Raw genomic sequence first — 19,014 nt, 5'->3', positions numbered from 1 at the left:
CCAGGACCTTGTGCAACACCCGGGGAGACCCCCCCTGGAGGCCATTCTCCCCCTAACTGTACAGGCTGCAGTGGAGGAGCGAGTGGAGTTCCAGAGAGGTCTGCACTGAGACTTCATGGATTACATAGGGTGCCCAATATTCAGATTCTGAAGAACCGCCTTCATGGAGGAGGAGCTCCGCGAAATCAAGAGTATAGAGGAAAAAGTGGACGGCCCGTTGCTGGGCACTGGTGCTGATCTCTCGGTCCTTCTTTTCAGTCCTGGCCTTCAAGCCGTCACACCTCAGTGAGGGGAGTCACTGATGAGGAGGTAATCCCACTATTTTTCGCAACCCTTGGGCTGTAACTACTTGTTGGATCTTTCTTGCACATCTTTGTTTCCCTGAGAAACCACTTTGAGAATGCCAACATGTATTGCAGCAGCCACTTATGATTTCCTACCAAGCTGTCCTTAACTCTGTAATGTTTATATTGTTCCTATGCTATTTCGTAAATGGATGCATGTCTGTTACTATGTGTTTTCAACAACAACCATTGAGAATAGTCAATGATTATTTGATTGATCACTCATGTATAGCTCTATTTGTTTTCCCTAGAGACCACTTTGGGGAAACCAGGGTACAGTACAACCACCACTGATAATTTCCTGCCATTTTTCTCTGTAACTCACTATTATTTGTCTACTTGTTTTCCTGAGAAACTATCTTGAAGAAACCAATAGGTAAAATAGCATCCACTAATAATGTCCTACCACTTGTCTGTAATTCGGTGGATCCCCCAATTGCTATGTTGTCCTTCTGTCTGTAACTCACTATTATTTGTCTATTCGTTTTCCTGAGAAACTATCACTTTCCTGAGTCCTACCACTTTGTCTGTAATTCGATGAATCCCCCTATTGCTATATTGCCCTTCTTTTACTCTTTAAAAAAAAAAAAAAAAAAATGTATGTGGTACTAAATTAGCCCACTGACTGGAACTGGCACAGCTCTGGATGTGGGTGAATGCATTTATTGAAGACAGAAGCCCCATCCTGGGTCTGGGTAGCACCATCCAAAAGGTTGGCAGCCTAAGTGAGATAAAAGAGAAAGGCAGGCTCCCTGCTGCTGCTTGCTACATCCTGCTTGTCTCAGCATGGACTGTTTCTCCTTTGTCACATCCCTGCATGCCACCCTGTCTTGGAGCCACCTGACTACAGTCTAAAATCTAAATTATGAGCTAAAATACACTCTTCCTCCTTTAACTTGTGGGTGTCGGATATGCTGTCTCAGCAATGAGGAAAGTAAGACAATGATCTTTCAAGTCAAAAGTATTAAAGAAATTTATTTCAAATATGAACCAGCACTCAGGAAGCTGAGGCAGGAGGATCGTTGTGAGTTCAAGGTCAGCCTGGGCTACAAAGTGGCCAAGGCCAGCCCTAACTGCACAGTGAGACCCTGTCTCAAAAAGACACCCTCACCAAAAAAAAAAAAAAGATGAAAAAAAACAATATGAACCAGCACTGGCTACTAGTAATTAACTTCACCCTAACTGTGTATTCGACCTCAAAACTCTGCCAAATCCAACCCACTGCCTGTCTCTAAATAAAGTTTTACTGAAAACCAGTCATACGTATTTGTTTAGATAGGCTGTTTTTGTACTACACAGGCAAAATTAAGTATCTAAAACTGAGATCCTGTGGCCTGCAAAGCCTAAGTATTTACCATCCAACTATACATGGTCTGTAGATTCTGCTCTATGTCATGCTTCTCAGAATATTCTTTCCAACTGTGACTACCACTAAAAAACAAGCAAGCCAGCCAAGATGGTGTACGTCTCTAATCTCAAAGCTCTGGGAGGCTGAGGCAGGACTGCAAGTTCCTGCCCATCCTGGGCAATGTAATGACTTAGTAAGGCTCTGTCTCAAAATTTTAAAAAGGGGTAGAAGCTGGGTGTGGTAGCTCACATCTGTAACCCTAGCACTGGGGAGGAGGCTGAGGCAGGAGAATCATTGTGAGTTCAAGGCCAGCGTGAAGTGCATAGTAAAACCCTGTCTCAAAAAGACAACAATAACAACAACAACAACAAAAAAGGGCTAGAGATAGCCTTGGACTCAACCTCCAGTACCACCATAAATACATATATATATACACATACACATACATATATACATACATACATACCCAAGGCAAGCAAGCAGGCTGAATTCAAGACTAGTTCTTTAAATCTGTCTGTGATGCTGAGGCTGGAACTCTACAAACTACCTTTCTCTTTGGTGAGCTGGCTTCCTGATAGTCTACACCATCAGCAGTGGGTACTGGAGGAAGCCACAAGGAAGGTGAGAAAGAGGGAGGTGGAGATTGTCCTCATTTGGTTGTTACTCTAACCAGCACTACCCTGGCAGCTGGTTCCAGTCTCCAATTTTTCTTCCTGCCTACTTAGAACGAGCTCACTCACCTGCTAGCAGTACAGGCACCAGGTCTATAGAGCTCTTCTCTCAACTCCAAAGTTTGATTATTCCAATCTTTTCCTCAATGTTCTCTTTTTTTTCAGTCTTCTACATAACCAATGTCCTACATTACATTCTCTTTGATTAAGTAAGGCCAGTTTGGGCTACTTAGTGAGTTTAAGACTGGGTGAACTATATACAGAGACACTGTCTCAAAAAAACAAAACAAAACACCTAAATTATCTCTGAAATAAGTAGTGTGACTGCTATTTTCCTTAACTGGCATACCAACATTTTAAAAATCAATGACTCACAGTTAATCACTCTGTTCTATTAATTTCTTAATAAGCAAAAAGTATTTTGAACCACTAATAAAATAAATGTAAAAATAATTCCTTTCATATTCAATCCTTCTCAATGTGTACTTTCATGTCTCATACCTAATGTGTGTAATACATAGGTAGGATAGAAATCAAAACAGAAAGTTCTCAGTAACAGAAAGTTACTGAGCCAACAAAAAGTTCTTATCAATGTCACAAATGTTTAGTTCGGAGGGAGAAAGAAACCTAAGGAGTCAGTATCAGTACTATGAGTCAATGTATCTTACTTTAAGGCCCAATTTAGGCCAAAGTATTATTCTTTTGAAGCTGAATAGTTTATTTGGGTGGGGGGGGAAAGAGGTGTTCAACAAAAATCTCTTCATTTCAGCCAACTGATTTTACAGTCACAAAAACTATTTACCAAATCCAAAACACCACTTTACCCCTAAAAGTGTTCTGGTAGCATTTTTCTTTCTTTCTTTCTTTCTTTTTTTTTGTTTGTTTGTTTCCGGTACCAGGAATCGAACTCACAACCTTGCGCTTGCCAGGCAGGCGCTGTGCTGCTGAGCTAAATCCCCAGCCCCCATTTTTCTATATTTGTTCAAAAAATTCATTAATATCTGCTATGTACTGAGATCTGTGCTAGGGGCTACAGATTCCATGGTAAACAGTATGAGCTCAGGCCTTATGATTCCAAATCACTTCTGTAGGCCTTATAGTCAAATGCCTCCATTTTACCAATACCATACTTGCAAAAGACCTTTACCACAAGTAAGCAGTGTTAAGTGTTTTTCCCTCTAGCAGATTCTACTGCTCCCTACTAAACATACAGAGCCTTCTACCCTCAGACCTCATTTTTTTCAGATAGATATTCTCTTTGGAGAGAACATGGATTAATTTCTAAATCAGTCATGGCTAAGTTTGTGCCAATAACTGAATTAAGTGTGGGTGTGTGAAACAATACTGGCCAAGATGTGATGGGACAGGACTTGGGGGAGGAGATCTTGCAGTAGTTTCTGATAAAGGTCTTCTCATTCCTAAACTCTTGCATTTCAATAAGGGGTAATTCTGCTTTCTACTAAGACATTTGACAGCGTGTGCAAAAATTTTTGGTTGTTACAACTGGTGGTGGTTAAAATGCTATTGGTATCTAGTGGAAACATCCTGAAACACGCAGCCATTTTCCCATAACAACAACAAAAAAATGATCTGGCCTTACCTGTCAACAGTGCTGAGGTTAAGAAAGCCTGCTCAAGATGATACACTCTAAGAGATGGCCTCTTCTGTCTTGCTGAAGAGTACCATGTCAGGATGAGACATACAAAACTGCTACAGTCAGTACAGTTATAGCAATTTGAGGACAAAGCTGACACACACATAGGAGAGCTTGGAGAAGTAAAACTAAGCCCCACTTGTACCACACCTGGAAATGACCTCTGGACTTACTGTGATATGATTTCTCTGCTATTTAAGACAATGAGTAGAGCCTTCTAGTCATGTCCAGAGCATCCTGTACAATTGATTCCTGTACACTTTAACATTTATCATGAGCTTCTTCACTAAGACTATTCCTTACAATACACTAAAGCATATGAGAAGCAGCACAATGCTTCTCTACAATGCTTCATTATAATGGTCACTGTAGTCTATAGTCATCAACAAGTTTAAAGAAAAAGATACTAAAAAATTTCACCAATTGTCATCCTGGAAAACCTGTTTGCTTGGCATCAATCTTGTTTGTCTTCTAAATAATCCAATTAAATTTACCATTCTCGGCCAGGTGTAGTGGCATATGACTATAATCCCAGCACTCAAGAAGGTGAGACAGGAAGACTGTTGCAAGTTTGAAGCCAGACTCTGCTACATAGTGAGTTTAAGCCTGGACTACACAGCAAGACCCTGTCTCAAAAAAACCAACCAAACCATCAATCAATTCATCTACCTGCCATTCTACAAATGCAGAAACTGAACGATGGGTGGTTAAGTAGCCTGTTCCAGTTTACACAGATAACAGATGTATGAGTTAGGGATTAGACTTTGTTAGATTCCAAACTGTGCACTCTTTCTACACATGCAGGAGTAGGGAAACCATGTAGCTCTGACAGATGCAGGCAGATAAAAAAACATAGAGGGTTGTGTCTAGAAAATGAGCACACAAAGCAAAAGCCAAATGCACTTAGCACAGACAGCTGTAAAAGGAGTTCACGCTGTAATTCCAGTACTTGGGAGGCTGAGGCAGGAGGATTACTGTGAGTTCGAGGCCAGCCTGGGCTACATAGTGAGTTCAAAGCCAGCCTCGACTACACAGCAAGACCTTTCCTCCAAAAAGTTAAAAAAAGAAAAAGAAAAAAAAAGCCTGGCATGGTGGCACACACCTGTAATCCCAATACTTGGGAGACTGAGGCAGGAGGATCACTGCAAGTTCAAGGCCAGCCTGGGATACAAAGTGAGCTCAAGGCCAGCCTGAACTGCATAGTGAAACCCTGTCTCAAAAAAAAAAAAAAAAAAAAAAAAAAAAAAAAAAAGAAGTCAAGGGCAAAATGTTATGTTATGCTTTCTTACAAGGATCTTCTCACTTCATAGAGTTCTTCAAATATCTTATTCTCTATGGCTACAAAAATTTAAATTATACCATGCTGATGTACAAAATCTCAATCATCCCTACTGAGGATCCTTAAGCTAGTTCTCATTTTTACTGCCACAGCCTCAGCTCAAACACACTGCTTTTGATTACTCTTGCTTAGAAACCACTCCTACCTGACTACTAGCACTCTACATGACCCTCCTGGCTCTGTAGTTCACCTGTGCTCCTGCTCTAACCCTATAAGGAGCTTGTGAGTCAACAGAGGGCAAGAGCCCTGTCACCCATGGTACTTACTGCTTAGTCTACCAGTTAGTACACAAACTGAATTAAGAAAAAGCGAAACAGAACAAAAAGAAAGTTAAGGTTCTAAAAAGAGATTATAAAATAAAGAGCAACTGGGGATTAATATGAGAAAGCCGATAAGCCAACAAAAATGATGCCAAGCTGTTGCGTGACTGAGAAAGTAGTGAGACGAGGCTGCTGACAGTGATTCAGAGGGAGTTTGAGGCCAGGGCTTCAAAGGAAGAAAGTTCAGTTATGTCCAACGCGAGCAGATGATAAGCCATCCTGGAATCATCACAAGGAGAGATGAAGATAAGTGACTAATCCTTGAGGTTAGGGTAAGGTGATAGAAGCAAAATGGGTAAACATTCCCATTCAGATAAAGTCCTAGGCTCCTGAAAGCAGGTGACAGATAAGGAATACATGTTGGAGGAGGAAAAAAAAATGCGGACCTCACTAAAATGGAGCCAACAGGAGCACAAAACAGTTGTAGGAAACAGAAAAGAACAATGCTCCAAAGACCCACTCTACAGGCAGTTCAGACTTCCCAAGTGACACTGTAAAAGGCCAGCTATCATGGTGCTAACATCAGTTTTACACAAAATCATCGCTTGTTTCTCTAACCTTTACCCAGTGTTTGGTGCCCGTAAATAGTATAGGCTAATAATGCTATCAGAGGAAAGTATTCAGAAGTGTTTGGAAGGAGACAGTACACGGTAGAAACAACACTTGTTGCTCAGTTTGGAAAAAAAGGCTTTGTATCGTGCGACATGAAGAACTACAGAATGCAAAGTAGAAAGGCAAAGAAAATAACCACGGCTGGCTGCAAAGCTCTTTCTCAGCACATCAACAAGTGTCCTACCATAAAGACTACAGGCTCACTGTGAGCCACAGGCCTTAAATCTGCCCCAAGGATTATGGGCAATGTGTACCACTTTGGGCCCTGCTGTAAGAATCTACAAATATAACTTGCAACCAAACTCTGAGTTGTGCCTTTAGAAGGCTTCAGACATTTTTCTATGCTGCTTTCCAAGTAGCATCTTCATTCATTCATTGGGGATCTACACACTGAGAACCAGCTACGTTCTTAACACTCAGACAGCAATATGTGAAAAACATCTTCAAGAGGAAATACTGACATCACAAGACAGTAAGAGAATATAAAAGAGCAGATGCTAAGACATTCAGTTGTCTTATTCTTTTTTTTTTAATTTTTTAATTTTGGTTTTTCTCCGGTACCGGGAACCAAACTCACGGCCTTGCGCATGCCAGGCAGGCGCTTTTGCCGCTGAGCTAAATCCCCAGCCCCCAGTTGTCTTATTCTTTTTCTCACATTTTAACACAAATATTAGGAAGTCCTAGACAAATTAAGCTGTACAAATTAAGCCATATTCAACTAACTCAGCCCAAAGTCCCTGCTCTGTATTAAGCAAACTGGCCTTTGGCCACTGAAGAGTAAAGCATTTCCCTTGGAAAAGACAAACAGTGCTTCCCAGACTTTTTGTTTTAACCTTTCAATTCCAAGGGCCAAGAATGTGTTGAGCCTGGAGGCTGTCCACCTTCCTGTGGCATTTTTCTGCCAGCAGCTGACACAGAGGCCCTTTGGCCAGAACAGTTTGTAACAACCCATTGTTATGTAATCTTCAGTGCCACTTATTTATTGGTTTTTGTCACACACATATTGTAAAGGGGAACTCTGTCCTATACTTAACATGCTAACGAGTACCTGATGGTCAAACTGCAAGTTTTTGTGCCTATCTCAACAGACTTTAGGAGAAGGTGCCTGCAAGTAGTTGGAACCTTCTGATTATCACCCCAATTCTAGGTCCTGCATTTTCAGTCATATAAAGCACATCTGAGGTGATGAGAAGTCAGGAGGACTTTAGCAGGCCGGTGAAAACCTGGCAAAACATAACTTTTAGACTCAGTGGGATAACTATTATATTCAATAGACCATTAAAGCCCAACTTCAGTAATATATAACGTCTTTTCAGGTTTTTTTTTTTGGTACAGGGAATCGAACTCAGGACCTTGCACTTGCCAGGCAGGCACTTGTGCCATTGGGCTATATCCCCAGCTATCTTTTCAGTTTAAAATGCTCAAATCCACTTCCTAATATCTAACTTCAGGGGGATATAGGAAGGTGGGGAGAGACCAAGAGGGGAGGGGCGCGGAGGGGTGGGGTAGGGAAGAGATCTATAACTGATCAGTGCCAAGTTGAGGCAATGTCATACCTAAGGAACAACCTCTGCCTACATATAAATGAGCTGAAGGCCAGTCATCTACTTTCACGTTCTACAGGCAAAAAAAGCCTTAACTCAAAACGCTTAAATTTGTATTCATGTATATGTAGCCAATGGTTCCTCAAGTTCACAGTTTGTGATTTCAAAGGGAGGTATCTTTCCCGTCCCTGTAACAGTCAGCATTTTTAGCTCTGACATGGGATTTGACAAACATGATTTGTACTCATGCAGACCTATGTCCTTAACAAGCTTTTTAGTGGCTTCCTGCTGCTCCCGGGCACTGATGTTACAGTCATACATTTAACAACTATTAAACCCATCCCCACTCCAATCCAAGGGAAGAGATTAAAACTTGCTTGTGCCAAATCTATCAATGTTGGATTAGGCAACTAGGACTAACTCATTGCTAACCTTAAAAGTACACTTAAAAGTCAGAACTGAGCATGGTGTCACACACCCATCATCCAGCAGGATCACAAGTTTGAGCCTAGCCTACACAATTTGGCCACTTAGGAGGACACTGTCAAAATAAAAATAGAAAGGGTTGGGATGTAGCTCAGTGTGAGGGCCCTGGGTTCAAGCCCTAGTAACTAACACAAGCACACACACACACACACACACACAGTAGAGTTGAGAAGAGTTTATATTCCTATAGCTTTATTAATCTACTAGTCTCAACATGAAAGTACATGTATCAAAAAGAAAAAATCCTAAGGGAAACATTTCTACTAATCTTGTGGGGCTCAATAAAAAAAATAAATGCATATAGCTGCACCTTCTATCAAAAACTAATTCTGAGCCACCATTCATCATCAAATTCTAAGGCCACAGATATTTTCCACACTAATCTGGATTCTAAAGAACTTTCTTGGGCTAGATGTGGTGATGCACGCTTATAATCCCAGCACTTACAGGAGGCTGAGGCAGGAAAACCTGTAAGCTTGAGACCAAGCTTTGAAGACCAAAGCTTCAAAGGAAAACCTATAAGCTTGAGACCAAGCTTTGAAGCTAGGCTACAAAGTGATTACAAAGCCAGCCTGAACTACATAGCAAGCCCTATTTCAAAAAAAAAAAAAAAAAACTTCCCTGAAAGACAGTGACCTTTTAATTCCCCATGATCTCCTTACCTAATTGTGTACAGCTCATAATCCTGGAAAAGGGAACTGACCAAGTAGGAAAAACAAAATAAGCATCACATAGAGTATGCTTCTTAGAGAGCCCACTCATTAATGCATCAGAGTGACTTGGTAAAGGTCAACAAAATGACCTGTTTTCAAGTTAACTGCATACAGTACTTTCAAGAGTTACTGCAATTGTTAGTAACTGGGAAAATACCTAAGTTAACATTCTTACTGTAACATCTAGCTATTGCTCTCCTAGGTATTTATTTGTAAAACTGATCTGAAATCTCTGTCCACACAAAAACCTACACACAAATGCAGATTCATAATCACCAGTAGCTGGAAGCAGTAAGATATCCTTCAACACTGATGAGTAGACACACTGATATAGCCATACGACTGGGTTTTTCTTCAGCAACAAAAATCAATGAGCTATCAGGCATAAAAAGAGATGAATTAATCTTAAATACATCTGCTCACATCCCAGTATGTAGCTAAATCAGAATTCACGTTCTCTATGTGCAAAGATAAGCATTAACCATGACACCCCATAACAAGTTCTGCCCTGCACTTACTCAGTATCTCTAGTTAATTTTGTTATTTCTTGACATTTTAATGGTTTTTTGTGGTTTTTTTTTGAGACAGTAGTGTTCTGTTACCAACTTGCCCAGGATGGATTTGATCATCTTTGCCATCTTTGTACGTAACTGTGATTGTAGTATTATGTCTACATTTTCATTTTATTGTCCAAATTACTATGAATAAATACTTCATAAAAAAAACAAATATATATTGCTAAGCCAAGAAAGCCAGTCTGAAAAGGCTATAAATTGTATGATTTAATTATGTGGCATTCTGGAAAACAAAAACTACAGAGATGGTAAAAAGATAAGCAGTTACAATGGGAAGGAAGAAGGATAGAGCAAAAAGAGGGAAGAAAGAAAACTGTGTAGGACAATAAACTATTTTGTATGATACTGTAATTACAGACACAAGACTGTGTTTGTCAAAACCTACAGAATTTTGTAGCACAAAGAACAAACAATTATGCAAATTTTAAAAATTCATTTAGGCGGTTGAAGGAACACCAAGATGGAATGCAGAACAGGACAATCTAATTATATTATGAATATACAAGACAAATCAATGAAATGGGCAAGAAACTTAAGTAATTCTGGAAACAGAGTAAGATGAAAGGCAAAAGGAACTACATAATCACTACATCCTATGTGGTCATCTCCTACAGGGTGAAGGGTAAAAAAAAAAGTTAGTAATTCTGATGTTGTTAACCTTCAAGTAACCTTTATCAGAAATGCCAGGGTCCAGAAATGTTTTGCATTTCAGAGATCTTGGAACATCTAAACATAGTAAGGTATCTTGAGATTGGAGCCCACATCCAACCACAAAATTCCTTTATTTTTCAAATATGCCTCACCCATAGGCTGACGATAATTTTATACAGTATTTTCAGTGCACCTGCATTTTATCTATGACCTGTCATCTGAGACCAGGTGTGAAACTTTCCACTTATGGCATCATGCCAGTACTCAGGTTTCAGCTTTTGGAATATTAGACCGGGGATGCTCAACCTGTATCACTACACACATATATCAAAACTGAGTAATTATGGAAACAGGTAACCCATGGTAGGAGACACATTTCTCACTATTGGAGTGGAAAGTTACAAGAAAGCAAAGGAGGCCGAAACTATCCCTGTGGTAATGGACTAAAGCTGGAGACATCAGTAAAGATTCATTTATAGGATACAGATTCCATATATCAATACAGATCGAAACATGTGTACTGGCTAAGTGGACAAACATACATTTTCTTTGCTGTCATCTACAGCATGAAAGCAAGCAGCAACGTGCACACCTAGGGCCCACAAATTGGTTTCTAATGTCATTCTCCGCTAAAAGGAGACAGGACTCCTTGGAGACAGAGCTGGGGTTGATTCCAGGCCTAGGGTATGAAATATGTAAGATTAGCCTCAGGTACTTCATTGTGCCACAAAATACAGAAGTATGTCAAACTGACATGGAAGTCAAATGCAAGAGCTCTCTACTAATGGCTAAAGCTGACATGATGTGAGCACCAAAATAAAGCAGTATTGATTATAAGCCCAAGTATAAGGTAATTGCCACGAGTCCACACCATACTGCTATCAAGGACTAAATGAGTAAACAAACAGAAGAGGTAATTCTCTGGTGGAGAAATCCAAAACTTAGTAGTCACCATACTGTCAAGAAGGAGCTCTATTTGGATGCTGATTATATAAGGTGACTTCCTTCCAAAGAGTACAATCATAAAAGGGGAAAAAAGGTAACTTTACAAAGGTAGAACTAGATACATCCTACCTTAACCAGGTGATCAGAGACAATACCGAAAGTCATAAAGCATGGGCATGTTATGTACACTTGATAAATGTGACAAAAATACATTTTACCTCCCCAAACATATAACCCCAGTCCAATCATGAGAAAAATACCACACAAATACCAACTGAGGGACATCTATAAAACACCTGACTACTACTCATCAAAACTAAGTCACCAACAGTAAGAAAATCTCAGTCAAGGGGAGGCATGACTATGGCTAGTGATGCAACGAAGATGCTCTAGGGAATCTAGGGACAAGGACATCAGGTTAAAAAGTACCACTAAGCTATATCCCTGGCCTCTGTGTTCTACATTTGAAGACTGACGTTTGGTTTGTCTTGTTCAATTTGAACAAAGACACTGCTAAAGGCAGGCAGAGAAGCTGTTGCTGATCTAGTCATCAGCTGCATCTAAGTTGGATGGGTAGGCTCCTTTTCTTCCTCTCTCACCTCCTCTTTCCTCCCAGCCCCTCAGCCCCACCCTAGCTCCGGGGCCACAGTCAAGGATCCCCACACAGTGGCAGTGCTCCGGCTCCCTAGGATGAGGAAAATTCATGAATTGTGAAGGTGAAAGTTACAGCTGGGATAGGCCTTGCTAAGGATATCATGGGATCTAGTGATCCTTATTTGACAGTGTCCTTCTATGACCTAGTGAATGGAGTTTTTACAAATGTGCAAATAAAAACCATTAAAAAGGGGCCAGGATTTTAGATCAGTGGCACAGGGCGTACCTGACAAGCACGAGGTCATGAGTTCAATTCCTAATACCCCCCCCCAAAAAAAAAACCCACATTTAAGTCTTTGAATCCAAAGTGAAATGAAGAAATGCTATTCAGACCATTGGCTACTTTCTTCTTCTGTTCACCTGAGAAACCAGCATCTTGAGAAACTCAGCTGCCTTTTCATTTCTGCCTCCCCAGCACCCTGCTAATCTCCAGCCCGGCTCACATCCAAGTCTCCGCCGCACCAGCTCCTGGCCTATTTGACTTGGCTCAGGAAGCACCACACTTGATTTCATTCAGGAAGAAAGCAGCTACTCATCTGCGTTCTACTTTTTTTTTTGGTGCCAGGAATCAAACTTCAGACCTTGCATTGCCAGGCAAGTGCTGTACCACTAAGCTATATCCCTGGCCTCTGTGTTCTACATTTGAAGACTGATGTTTGGTTTGTCTTGTTCAATTTGTTTTTTGGGGTTTTTTTTCCTGGTACCTGGAATGGAACTCACAACCTTGTGCTTGCCAGGCAGGCGCTGTGCTGCTGAGCTAAATCCTCAGCCGTGTCTTGTTCCCTTGAACAAAGGGAAGACAATGCTGAAGCCAGGCAGAGAAGCTGTTGCTGATCCAGTCATCAGTACCAAGGTTGCTCCAGCTTATTTAGAGGATGATCTCCTTTGTACTCTGTTTAGCCCAGCATAGAGACAGCATTTTAAGTCAGTACAGAAACTGAGGATTCTTGAGAAAATGGTATTGAGTCAGCTGGCTAGTCACATGGAGAAAAATCAATCACATTTCAATTTTGCTTACTCACCAGAACAAACTCTTGGCTTGATGGTGCCTGGTCTGGTTGCTGCTTTGGCATGTGTATGCACAGTTAGAGAACTTGAAAGTCCTTCTAAGTGGCTGAGATTTCTATTTATTTGGATTTATTATGTTACTTATTTTATTGCACCCAAAAATATATGTACTTTCAATGTGTTGAAGTTTTCTTTGTATGTTACCTTTTTCCTTTTCTGCTGCCATTGGTTGTTCATGTCAAATAGTCAAAATAGCAGTGGATTAGTATTTGTCTTGTCCTCAATTTTAATGGGAATGGATCTAACATGTCTCTATTAAGCACGGATAGCTTCTTATGATTTATCATATTAGAGATATTCAGCTATCACTATTTTTTCAAGAGTTAAAAAAAAAAAACACACACATGGTCAATTTTAGCCATAATATAGTAATAGGGCGTTGGACTTAACCTGATGCTATAACCAACTAGAAAGTAGGGGGGCAGGCAGTGAGGGAAATGAAGGGGTATTAGTTAGAAGGTCCAAGCTATCAGTTATAAGAGGAAAGCCTTCTGGGGAATCTAATGTATAGCATGAAGACTATAGCTATAATTCTGTATTGTTTGCTTGAAATTTGTTAGGAGTGGATTTTAAGTGTCTATACATATACACACAAAATGGTTAACTGTGTGGTAATGGGTGTGTTTTAATTTTATTGTGGTAATTATTTCACAAAGTATATATATAGCAAATCATCATGTATACATATAGCAAATCATTATGTATACATCATGAGGTATTGTGGATCCATTAAATCAAATCATATATAACTTATAATTGATAATTATATTTACCTAAAAAATCTGGTGCTAGATGGTGGCACATGTTTGTAATCCCAGTACTCCGGAGGCAGAGGCAAGAGGATCACTGTGAGTCTGAGGCTAGCCCAGGCTGCCAAGTGAGTTCAAGACCCATATGAACAACATAGTGAGACCCTTATTCAAAAAACAAAAGAAATCTGGAAAAAACCTAGATATAATGAAATACCTAGGTTACAGCGAAAAAAGATACAAAAAGACATGCCATGCAAAAAGCAATCAAAAGAAACAAGTATCTATATCAAAATCAAAGTAGGTTTCACAATAAGGAGGATCACAAAGGATAAAGAGGGCCTTTACAAAATAAGAAAGAACAATCCCTCAAATAGAGTAATAATTTAACAATGTATATACCTAACAACAAAGCTTCAAAATATACAAAGCAATAACTGATTAGAATTTTAAAAAGAAATAACCAAATATATTATTATACTTGGAGAATTCAAAACTCTTCTCTTTCTCAGTAATTGGTAGAACAGGTAGACTAAAATTCAGAGAAGATACCAAAGTCCTTAAAGCACTACTGGTTTTACCTAATTGACGTCTACAGACTCTTCATCCAATAATAACTGAATATGTTATCTTTTTTTTTCTTGTCTTTTTGAGACAGGGTCTCGTTATGCAGTTCAGGTTGGCCTTGAGCTCACTTTGTAACCCAGGCTGGTCTCAAACTCACAACGATCCTCCTGCCTCAGCCTCCTTAGTGCTGGGATTACAGGCCTACGCCACCATGCCCAGCTATCTTTTCAAGTATACATGGAATATCTATTGTACTGAGTAATCAGGCCATAAGACAAACTTTAAAAATTTTTAAAAACTAGAAATCATGAAAATTAAGGTCCCTTGGGGGCTGGGGAGTTAGCTCAGTGGCACAGCACGAGGTGTATTTTGCCTGGCAAGCACGAGGTCATGAGTTTGATTCCCAGTACTGGAAAAAAAAGAAAGAAAAGAAAATTAAGGTCCCCAACTCTACTAGAATTAAAGTAGGAATCAGTAACAGAAAGGTATGTGGAAAAAAATCCCTAAATATTTGGAATACTTCTAAATAATTCATGAACCAAATAAGAATTCTTGAGAATTAGAAAATATTTTAACAGAATGAAATAAAAATACAAAATCAAAATATGTAGGCTGCAGCTAATGCAATGTATAAAGGGAAATGTATAACATATAAAAAACTAGCAGCCATGTGTGGTAGCACACGCCTGTAATCCCAGCACTCGAGAGGCTGAGGCAGGAGGATCCCTGCAAGTTCAAGGATAGTCTGGGCTATAAAGTGAGTTCAAGGCCATCCTGAACTGCACAGCAAAACCCTGGCTCAAAAAGACAAAAACAAAATACAACAAAAAACTAGGGCAATCTGAATAAAATAGGTATTTTAATAATAATGTATCAAAATTGGTTTGTTAACTACATCACACACCATATATTATAAATATGTAAGAAAAATTATGTGGACTAACAAAGGTCATCTCCAAGTACATGGGATATTATAACTTTTAACAAGTCAGTGTTTTTGGTAAAGAAAAAAGTTTTTAAGAAAAGAAAGAAGCGAAGAATAAAAGAATAAAGCAAGTGAAATAGAATGAATCATTTTGTAGCAAGTGAAATAGAGTAAGTCATTTTCTACACATTCTGTGCTTCTTCTAAGGATACAGACATAACAATTGAATTTCAGTCATCCTCAATTCAGATAGTTGCTTCACAGCCATCTAAATGGCATTGAAATACTACTCTAATTTTTAAAAATTAAAATTTGGGGGGGCTGGGGATTTAGCTCAGTGGCACAGCGCCTGCCTGGCAAGCGCAAGGTCAAGAGTTCGATTCCTGGCACTGGAAAAAAAAAATTAAAATTAAAATTTTTTTTAAATCTTGTTTTTCAGTTGCATCACAACATAAAACATAAAATGATGATTTCTCATATAGGAAAATCCAAAATATAAATAATCTAAAGAGCAAAATAAAAGATGACAGGAAACTGGGAGGGAAGCTCTGTGGAGATGGGAAGAGGACCTGGAGATGGGAAAGATAGGAAGGTGTGGAGGGGAAGGAGCAGTAAAAATGATTAAGATGCAATTATGTGTATAGGTACTAATTCCCCAAGATGAATATCATTATGTATTTCAAACATATGCTAATGAAAAAAAAGAAACTAAGCACAAATAAATGTATTTGCCCTGCTACAGATACCACCTCACAAGGTAGAACTCACAGCACAATGAAACTTTGCTATAGAGCCTCTGGGATCACTAAGAAGAAACAGTGGCAAGAAACATCCAAAATTTGCTACAAAAAATTCACCGAATGGAGGTTCCAGAAAGACCTAATTCACTTTATTTTTATTTATTTATTTATTTATTTATTTATTTATTTTTGACCTAACTCACGTTAAATTCTACTTTCAGACAAGAATGCCACAGCAAGACTCTAGTGTATAACTCTGAGTTAGTGAATACCCATTTAAAATTCCTAATCTACCATGGTAGACTAATCTAATCATGTACTACAAATATGTACTAATAAAAGTAAAAATTTTTAAAGTTAAAAAATTTGTTTGTTTATTTTTGGTTTTTTGGTAGTGGGAATCAAACTCACGACCTCAGGCTTGCCAGGCAAGAGCTAATGCCGCTGAGCTACATCCCCAGCCCCTAAAGTTAAAAAATTAAAAAAAAATTCCTAGTCTATTCTGCCACTATCTCTGGGTGCAAAAACTATTAAGTCAAAGTTAGAATAGTTTTGCCTCTCAGAAGTAATTTTTTTAAAGGAACATTCATGTTCATTTAAGGAACATAACAGATGTGAGTATGTTATGATTCATAATTACAACTTTCTCTAGATTTTCAGATGCTGCCTGCATGAGGTCCAGCCACAGGAAGGCCTCAGTCTGCAGCATTAGCCTTTGTTTTAACTCTCAGGCATAGGTACCTGGGGTGTAGAACAGTTCCCTTCATTCTGGCTAGCTTCTAGTGTTATTACTGAAAGGGCCTTCCTGAATCTTGTGCTGATTACAGCGAATACCTACCAAAGGCTACTTTGATTCTGCTGGGAGGCTGACTCCTGCATTCTCACAGCCCTTGACCAGTAAGACTCAAGAGTTCCCTCAGCAAAAGGAGAGAGGCCTAGCATCAGCCGACCCTCAGCATGACACTAGTTACACTGGCTGGGCAGGTATTGCTGTGTTGTGCTTACATCTCTACAGCATGTTTGGGGAACCTGCTTAGCTACAGAGAGCACACTGCTATGGAAATTTTAGCAAAGTTGGAATGTTGGAGCAAGTGTTCATCACTTTCCTGTGTAGAGATGCAGGCCCCCAGCAGGGGCTGCTGTGCTGTATCACAAAATGAACAATGAGAAACAGGCACAAGACTGCCTCACATGGCTAATTCACCTACACAAGACTGATCCCTGAGCTCCAAATGAAATCCTATATGGATGAATGGGCTACAGCTATGCTCTTCTTCTTGTCAGTAAGAACAATGAAGTGGAAAAAAATTCCTCAAAGCCATACTCAGCAGATGTCTGAAAACCTAGCCAGAAAGAGGAACTTTATAGCAAAGTCGCCACTGGTATATTAATGGTACCAGGAATATTATGCGGCCTGGCAGGAATCCATTACTACCCAATGCAACTCAGCCTTCAGGTGAGCCAAGTAAGGTCACATAGATTGGTTAAGCCCAGTGCAGACTTTGCCTGTTACAGGGCAATTATGCTGCATACCTGGAAAATAATCAAGATCTGCTTTGTCCACTGGTGCCTCGGCACCCCTGGGTAATCTATATGTTCACACATGCCTACAAGGTGTTCAGAGAGGAGAACCATCTCAGTGATGCCTACCAATGTGTGATGTAATGTAACAATGTGGGCTGTTGAAGAGGGGATCACCGGAAATGTCTAAGCCTTCCTGCTGCTCTACAACCTCACACAGGGTAGGAAGTAACTGTGTACGGCCTGTAAGTTCGCTTAGGCTATGGAGAACATAGATGCAGGAAGAAAATGCCCCTTTCTCCCTCTGTGGAGCAATGGCTCAAACAATGTATTTCCTGGGCAACCTGCAAGCCTCCATGAAAGCCAGGTTCTGTGTATTTGAACTGTGACAGGAAAGTAGGCCCCTGTAACTTATAACAGGATCCTTTCTGAAAATTCAAACCTCGGATAAGGGCTCTGTTGCTGTTCAAAGAAACAATCAAACTGTGTTTTTCTAAAATAACCTAGTATATTTCTGAATAATTTACTTTTAAAAAATTAGTGAATTTGCAGGGAGTGGTGGCGCACGCCTGTAATCCCAGCACTCGAGAGGCTGAGGCAGGAGGATCATTGCGAGTTCGAGACCAGCTTGGGCTACAAAGTGAGCTCAAGGCCAGTCTGAACTGCATAGCGAGACCCTGTCTCAAAAAGACAAAAAAAAAAAAGTGAATTTGTTAAAAAGTATAACCCAATCTAGTAAATTAACTATGGTTCTACAATTGGCAAATGACATTCAATAGTCTCTTATTATCAACCAAAACTGAGAAGCAATACATATTGGTACATGCTCTCCTTGATGTGTCCAATAGGGATAGGAACACAGAAAACTTAAATGCCAGCTAGGCATGGTGGTACATGCCTAAATTCCAACATTCAGAAGGCTGAGGCAGAAGGATCATGAGTTGAAGACAGCCTGAACTATACAGCAAGACCCTGTTTCAAAAAAAAAAAAAAAAAAAATCAGAAAACGAAAGACCATGGGACCAGGGATATAGCTCAGTGGCATAGTAACTGCCTGGTAAACACAAGGTCCTGAGTTTGATTCCTAGTACCAAAAAGAGAAAAGAAAATGAAAGACCACAGAGATGTCCACACCAGTCTCCTCAGAGTCATCCGGCAAAAAGAAAGAGTTACTCAAGAATTCCCTGAATAAACCAGTGGCACACACCTATCATCCCTGTCCTCAGGAGGCTGAGGAAAGAAGATTAAGAGTGTGAGGCCAGCCTAGGCCAACTTAGCATGCCCCTGTGTCTAAGTTTAAAACAAAACAAAACTTAGCGCTCGGGGAGCTGAGGCAGGCTAGTCTAGGCTACACAGTGAGTTCAAGGCCAGCCTAGACTACATAGTAAGACTCTGTCTCAAAAACAAAACAAGACAAAAGGGACTGAAGCATAGCTCCAAGTGCAGGTTCAAGTAGATTAAAAAAAAACACCACAGTCAGTTTCAACGAACTCTGTGCAGAAGCATGGACTTTTTTGAAGGAAGGAAAGTGGTGGGAGTGGGCAGAAAGCTTGCATGCATCTCTAACAGCTTCCTTCCTTTCCCTTGA

At 39.9% G+C, this 19,014-nt stretch overlaps 1 protein-coding gene and 1 pseudogene across 2 annotated transcripts in view; one reads left to right on the top strand and one right to left on the bottom strand.

Moving 5' to 3' along the window:
- Nucleotides 1–19,014, bottom strand: part of Edc3 (enhancer of mRNA decapping 3) — a 56,784-nt gene that overhangs the window by 22,477 nt on the left and 15,293 nt on the right. The gene's annotated exons all lie outside the window — the stretch shown is intronic.
- Nucleotides 164–17,701, top strand: LOC102025642 (annotated as a pseudogene).

Source organism: Chinchilla lanigera, unplaced genomic scaffold, assembly GCF_000276665.1.
Source record: "Chinchilla lanigera isolate Chin_1 unplaced genomic scaffold, ChiLan1.0 scaffold00049, whole genome shotgun sequence".
Lineage (NCBI taxonomy): Eukaryota > Metazoa > Chordata > Mammalia > Rodentia > Chinchillidae > Chinchilla > Chinchilla lanigera.
Note: the sequence above shows the minus strand (reverse complement) of the source record. Positions and strands in the feature narration are given on the sequence as shown.